The sequence below is a fragment of the Echinops telfairi genome, unplaced genomic scaffold (genome assembly GCF_000313985.2).
Source record: "Echinops telfairi isolate 266 unplaced genomic scaffold, ASM31398v2 ScPeMD7_3533;HRSCAF=4204_0, whole genome shotgun sequence".
In the NCBI taxonomy this organism is placed as follows: domain Eukaryota; kingdom Metazoa; phylum Chordata; class Mammalia; order Afrosoricida; family Tenrecidae; genus Echinops; species Echinops telfairi.
The window spans coordinates 22,707,095-22,714,170 of NW_022107431.1; the positions used below are offsets into that span (position 1 = coordinate 22,707,095).

The following is a 7,076-nucleotide window of genomic DNA, read 5'->3' on the forward strand; positions in this document are numbered from 1 at the left end:
GATGGATGGATGGATGGATTGTAATAAAGGTTGTACGAGCCTCCAATAAAGTGATTTTTTTTAAAAGAGTAAGCAACCAGTACAGAATGACTAGTAGGAAACAAAAAAGGAGAAGTGAGTTTCTGAGGAAACTCCCCCCCACCCCCCAGCAAAAAAAATTATCTAGAATACAAGTAGGCAGAGTCCCCTTAGACAATTCTCTACCAGAAGGAAGAAATGAGTAAGTGAGCATCAACCCATTGGTAAGTGGGCGAGGAAAGAACGTGAACCGGCAATGCATTTCTGGACCTAGATCTTGATACCAAGTCTCGACTGAGGTGTACCTAAGTGGAACACAGCGTGCACCGCAACTGCCTAACTTTACAATGAGGGTGATGTCTCCCTTTGTCCAGCAAGGGTATGCAAAGGGACCAAGTCTGCAAATGGTGTGTATTTGCAAACCTTAAAGAGGAGGCTTGCTCTCAGGCTGGTGACGTCAGGTAGCCCACCTGGGTAGCTCCAGACATTGCTTGACCCGTGGCACTCAAAATCATTTCTCAAGTTAATGAGCCAGAGCAGGGCCGGGGACCAGCAGCTGTCCAAGCTGCCCTTGTGCTCTGCTCGTCCAAGTTCTGCAACCTTTCTGCTAAAGAGCTTTGTTCTATTGTGTTATCTCTTCATTGTTCCTGAAGACTGCCTTCTGAAAAGCCGCTGCCGCTAGAGGTGGAAGCTTTTCTCATTTGTTTTTTGGGGTTGTTTTCTCTAATCTATAAAGGACCATTCTTTGTTATAGGAAAAAAATCATTTCAAAAACCCCATGCCCAGAGAGATGACTTCTCTGACCGACTGTGCCAGCCAGATAGATCCGCCAGGAGTAGAGGCGTTAATTACCAGACACATAAATCATTATTTTTGAAGCACCAAATCCTGCATACACAAGTACTTCAAGTTGAGTTTCTCTCTTCTCTCTCTGCCTCTGTCTCTGTCTCTCTCTCTCTTGCACAGGCACACAAATCTATCTATCTATACAGGTAGGTAGATAGGTATGAAGGTAAGTCAGAAAGTATTGCTACTAACATTCCAGTTTATACATGTACAAATTTATTCCAAAAACAAATGTGCTGAAGCATCTCTATGATCGTGGAAGGCTGCAGATATGCTTCCTCAGTAAGACCCTTGTCTTAGTCTCATCAGGGTGCCTGGAAGGAAAAGGTTCACTCTGAGCAGTGGCTTCTAAGGGGGTTTACTAAGCCAGTGTGTTAGTCTGAGTACTTTAGAGAAACAAATCCATAGAAACTCATGTATAAGAGAGAGTTTTATATAAAGGTTAAGTGACCATCAAGAAAACATACCAACCCAGTGCTGCCCAAGCCCACAAGTCCAACATTTACCCATTAACCCACATGTCCAACACTAATCCACAAAGTCCTCCTCCATCTCACAAAACAGATGGAATGATGCTGACTGCAGGAGGAAAGCCGAGTCAGTGAACGTGTAAGCATCTCAGCACTGGCAGGGGTCTCCACACGGCTGCTCCAGCACTCAGGGCTGCATTGGGGTAGGTCCATGTGGTTTCTCCTTGGGGATGTCTTGCATGAAGTCAGCCTTGCAAGCTGAAGCAGGGAACTGCTAAGGCAGATGCATCCTGGTCTGAGCAGCACAAAGCAAGAGATCTGAGAACTCGAAAGGTGAGGCTCCCTGAGCCATTTATCCCTCCGCCCTTCAATTAACCCCACATGTGTTTATCGACCAGGTTGGCACAATAAACTAACTACCTCAGCCAGTTACATTGGAAGCAGGAAGGTCAGCTCAGAAGTTGGAGGAGACTTTTGTGGGATTCCAAAGGGTCCTTTTATAGCTTTCTCTACAAGAGATATGATCATATAGGTTTATTACAGAAACATTTTGAGAAAATTGAACAATTCAGTGGTGAACAAAAGGGCAAGTTATGCTGAGGAATTTTTTTCCCATCACAATCAGGCCCCTGCTCATTCTTGGAGGGAAGTCAGGGCTGTCCTATGATGATTATGTTGAGAAACCTTCCCCAATTCACCCTATAGCCTTGCTCTTGACCCTTAAAGAGCCTGGGCCTGAAACTCAAAGAACACTTCAAAATAACATGATATGAATCTCTTAAGGCTGTCCAACTATTTGATGTGTTGTAAATCCAAGAGTACAGAAGTCAGGGGGAGGCTGAGAAAGATGAAACCCCCAAGTTCAGAATGTATAGGGGGGAATACATAAGGAAACACTAGTTTTACATTTTGATTTTTTAATGAATATTTCTATGGTATTGAAGCAATACTTTTTGACTATGTGTGTATATATGCATGTCCGTATATACAGACACTAATTTAGGGCCTAGCTGAAGGGTAAAAAGTAATACTAGAACAATTAAACTTTGAAAAAATAAAATAAGACCAGTTCTGGGACTTCTCTTAAGTTCTCTCCTCTTCTCATCTTCTTTCCAGAAAAGTGAATGTATTGAAATTCTCATTTCAAGTATTAGTAATATCCAGGTTCCTGCATTGGGGAAGGGGGCCATCGTGCTACCAGAATCTGAGACTGCAGAGCCAGCATCAGACTTTGAACAGAGTACGTCCAATCTCACACATATCCTTACTCTTAGAGGTGCTTCCTCTTTAAAAAAAAAAAAAATTATTTACTTAATTTTTAAAATTCACCCAATACTTTTAATAAGTATAAAGTGTATTTCTGGACTGATGTTAGAATTTATAAAAGTGCCCTTAAGTACTTAATTATATATGCCTTCACTGCATTCTAACAGGCATAGAAATATTATAATACAAATAATCAACAGAATCAAAACACACATTTGCTGAAAAATAAACACAAAACATTTAAGTAATTAATTAAACTTTTAAAGTTTAACCAATTTACAACCTTAAAAAGTAGTGACCCATGTATTGGATATATGCTATGAATAGTCACAAGGTTTCCACAGGATAAAAATTTTTCTTCTTCCCAATATCTCTTTCATGCTGGTAAGGAATGATGCAAGGGGAACTAGGTAGGAAAAAAGTTTTTTAAAATTGCATTTATAGTTACATATTTGAAACAATTTATGTGTCGATAAAGCAAACAAAAACTTGAAGATCTCATTTGTTACCATTTAGCATTTTTCACTTAAAAACCTTTCAAAATTTGTATTTTTTTATGAGCTAGACGATTAAAGGCCCATTAAAAATAATATTGTTAGATTATATTGAAAGACATTGTAAGACACTGGTAAATGGGAATATGGTATTCTCAACTGAAACTAGCTGGTTTTGATATAGAAATATCATATAATATATCCTACACAATTTATACTTAACTGCTAAATCAGAATAGTGATTTTATACAGCGATCTATCTAAAATGTTCAGTTAAAAAATTTTTTTTAATTCTTTAAGCACAAGTTCTTCATACATTCAATTTTACTATACTTCTGATATCTGTGAAATTGCTTAGGAAGTGGGTTATTTTCAATAGTTTCTATTTTTGCTGATTAAAGAGAATGCCCAGTCTCCCAAAGTAAAAGGTAAACAAAGGGAATGCATCGGAGAGGTGGAAAATAGTTTTACCATGTTTTTGAAGAAATTTCTGTATTTCTGGGTCATAATGCCTTATAGTTGAAGTGTTTCCTTCTTCAGTTTCCTTTTGAAGAAGCTGTTCCAAGACCCAGAATAAGAAGAAAATGTTTTCATAGCTCATCACATCATAACTGACTGATGGCTTCCAGGTCATTGGCAAAGCTGTTTACTGCTGACAGAAGCAGAGCTACAATAGATTTTCTCAGTAAACTGCCACTTCCTCGCGTTACCAGGTTCTGAGAAGTATAATGTTGCACCTGAAACGGATTAATATGGTTGGTTGTGAAGATAACTTGTTGCAGAGTTTTCTCAAATTCCTCCACTTCCTGGAGCACTTTTGAAGAACATGATTCCCTAAGTGATCATCACCTAGCTAAAGTACCAACAGCTTCTGTCCAAAATCTTGAAGAAGGAATTTTGGGATTCGTGTAAAAAGTGATCAGGCATCAGCAACTGAAAAACAGAATCAGATACTTCAGAATAGTCATTTTCCCGCTGGCTTGAATCTGTTTTCTGATTGCCTGATTCGGTCAAGCTCTCAGTTCAAGTAGATGTTGCAGGAATTGCATGTGTGAAGACAGAGGGGTTTGTGGCATGGCACATGTCTGTTCTTGCCGGGCAATGGTGGGCAGGGTGTGAGGGGGCAGTTCTCCTCTAAGAGCTGGGATGTTTCTAAAGGTTCAGTTGGCTGCTCATTTGATAAATCACACCCAAAATCTTCCAGCGTAGCTGATGTATTCCCAGAGATTCCAGGCTCCTGTGTCTGTACGCAGGATGCTGGGTTTCCACTCTTAAAATTTTGATTCTGAACAAATTCTGCTCAGAAGTTTCTGGCATAACAGCAACACTTCAGCTTCCAGGGCTTCAACTTTTGATCTCCACTTAGACTCTTGCCCACCCTCCCAAGATGCTCTGTGTATTCTCTGCTGTTTTGGTCGGTCGAGCGGACAGTTACCAGGGCCAGCGCCGACTTTGAAGTTCTCAAATACCACACTTCAGCATCCATCCTGGATTTTGTCCCTTAGACTTTATTAGCCATGTGATCTTGGGCAGCTTACTTAGCCCCTCTCTGCCAGTTTGTCACCTTTCAGGCATTTGCAAAGTTGGGGGAGGGGGGGAGGATGCCATCAGTGGGGAGCCATGCAATCACAGAAGCATGAGCTCTTCCCCATGGAGAGCTAAGGCAGAAAGTCAACAGAAGTAAGCAGCTCCCGCTACCTTGGACTCTTAAGGAAAAGTGGGGCAGGAGCTATTTTTAAAATTTTAATGACTCATTTTATCCAAGGCTCTTAGAGCTCTTATAACAATCTGTACATCAATTGTATCAAGCACATTTGTACATATCTTGTACATTTGTCATCATGTTCTAATTCTCCATATCTTTCTGATGCTCTTTCATATTTCTTATACCTTTATGATCTGACCTGCATTCTAGGTAATTTCCTCAAATTTCTCTCATTGTAAATCTGTTCAGCTACCCATGGTGTTATATAACCATGCCATAACTTCTTTCAGTAATTACTTTCTTCTTAGGTGCAAGCTTTATTCTGTTCCTTTTAGGATCTACAAAGTATTTTGTAACTGTTTTTTCTTTTTTTTAATCATTTTATTAGGGGCTCATACAACTCTTATCACAATCCATACATACATCAATTGTGTAAAGCGCATTTGTACATTCATTGCCCTCATCATTCTCAAAACTTTTCCTCTCCACTTAAGCCCCCAGCATTAAGTCCTCATTTTTCCCCTCCCTCCCCGCTCCTCACTCCCTCATGAGCCCTTGATAATTTATAAATTATTATTTTGTCATATCTTGCCCTGTCCGACATCTCCCTTCACCCACTTTTCTGTTGTCCGTCCCCCAGGCCTTCACCCACTTTTCTGTTGTCCGTCCCCCAGGGAGGAGGTCACATATAGTTCCTTGTAATCGGTTCCCTCTTTCCAATCCATTCTCCCTCTACCGTCCCAGTATCACCACGCACACCACTGGTCCTGTAGGGATCATCCGCCCTGGATTCCCTGTATTTCCAGTTCCTACATGTACCAGTGTACATCCTCTGGTCTAGCCAGCCTTTTGGCTAAGATCAAGTGTAGTATCTGTTCTTATCAGTAACTGTTTTTTCTTAGTCATTATTTGTTCATTCCTTTCCATTGATTTTAACAGTGCAGTGATGGTTATTTAGTCCCTTTGTAATTATTTTATTATCCCAAGTTCCAAAAGAGACATTCCCCTAAATCTTCATTGGTTGATTTCCTCAAGGTGTACTTCCTGTGTGTGTTCAATGTTTCTCTCACGAGCTCACTTTTAGTAGAATTTTTATCTAGAGGAGTCAGTGTACTCTAGATTTCTTTTTACACAATGGTCACATCTTTGTTCCTTCAAACTCACAGAATTTTTACTAGTTCTGAATGTTTTCACATTAATTCCTTAGATTGAAGAGTCCAGCAAAAGATTTGTAAAATGACTACAGATTCTATGACCATTTGAAAATCTAGTCTAGGAGTTCGATTTCTCCTTCAAAATAAAAATCTTTCCAGGCCAGGGGCTATGACGAGGTCAAGTTCTTTGTTAGTTCCTCAGGCAGAGGAGCAGCCTATTTTCCTCCACTGCTGACAGAATCCCACCTTGATCGTGGTTGTTAGTTCCCATTCCTTTACCTGAATCTAAGAGTTCATATTATTTTTTCCCTTGGGGACTCAACACTACTCACTGTCCCCAAGGGCTTATAAAAACCCAATCCCATTGCTATCGAGTTGATTCCAATTACTGATGACCTCCTTTGTTACAGAATAGAACCATGCTATAGTATTTCCTTGGCTGTAATCTGTGCAAGTGCAGGTTGCCAGACTTTTCTTCCTCTGGTCCACTGCGTGGATATGAACCACCATGCTTCAGGATGTGGTCAAGCACAAAGCAGAAGTGTCATTCAGGGACATATCAAAGACCTATATACAGTATATACCCGCTATCATGAAGACAGCTCAGACTCAGGGCAACCCAAAGACTCTTTTATAGCAGATACTATCTTAATGGAAAGTACCAGAGTATTGCTTCTGCTTGATGAAGCGGCTGAATAAGCATGAAGCCTAAAATCAGAACAGTGGAGCTTAAGTCCCAACACTCAAACTAACTACACTACACAATCAATGGCCTACCCACTCTGTACTCTGGCCTTCCATGATTAAAATGAGGGTGGTTTTTACATACTGGAAAACCTCTAACATGTTCATTATAATGGTAATTATTTAAGGGCATCTTTCATTTACTTAGCAGCCTGAGATCAGGAAGCAAAGGGTCAATATTTCAAGGTGACCAGCCAGAATGCTTATAGAAAGTAAATGAAAGACTATTCAGAGGGAGGAAAAATCTGGAAGTTCAGTTTGCAAGTTACACTCCTGCGTCAATAAGAATAGGATTTTTCCGGAATGTGGGACAGATGGAAAAAGCAGCAGGGCAGCACAGTGGCTCAACCAGGGGCTGAGAGAGGCTCAAAAGGCAGGT

The 7,076-nt window shown here is 40.4% G+C and overlaps 1 protein-coding gene and 2 pseudogenes across 3 annotated transcripts in view; 1 reads left to right on the forward strand and 2 right to left on the reverse strand.

Annotated features, from left to right (window-relative positions):
- The window catches only part of GRM1 (glutamate metabotropic receptor 1), a 469,370-nt gene that overhangs the window by 304,236 nt on the left and 158,058 nt on the right, over positions 1 to 7,076 (reverse strand). The gene's annotated exons all lie outside the window — the stretch shown is intronic.
- On the reverse strand, positions 3,477 to 4,580 carry LOC115871008 (annotated as a pseudogene).
- Positions 5,628 to 5,721, forward strand: LOC115871037 (annotated as a pseudogene).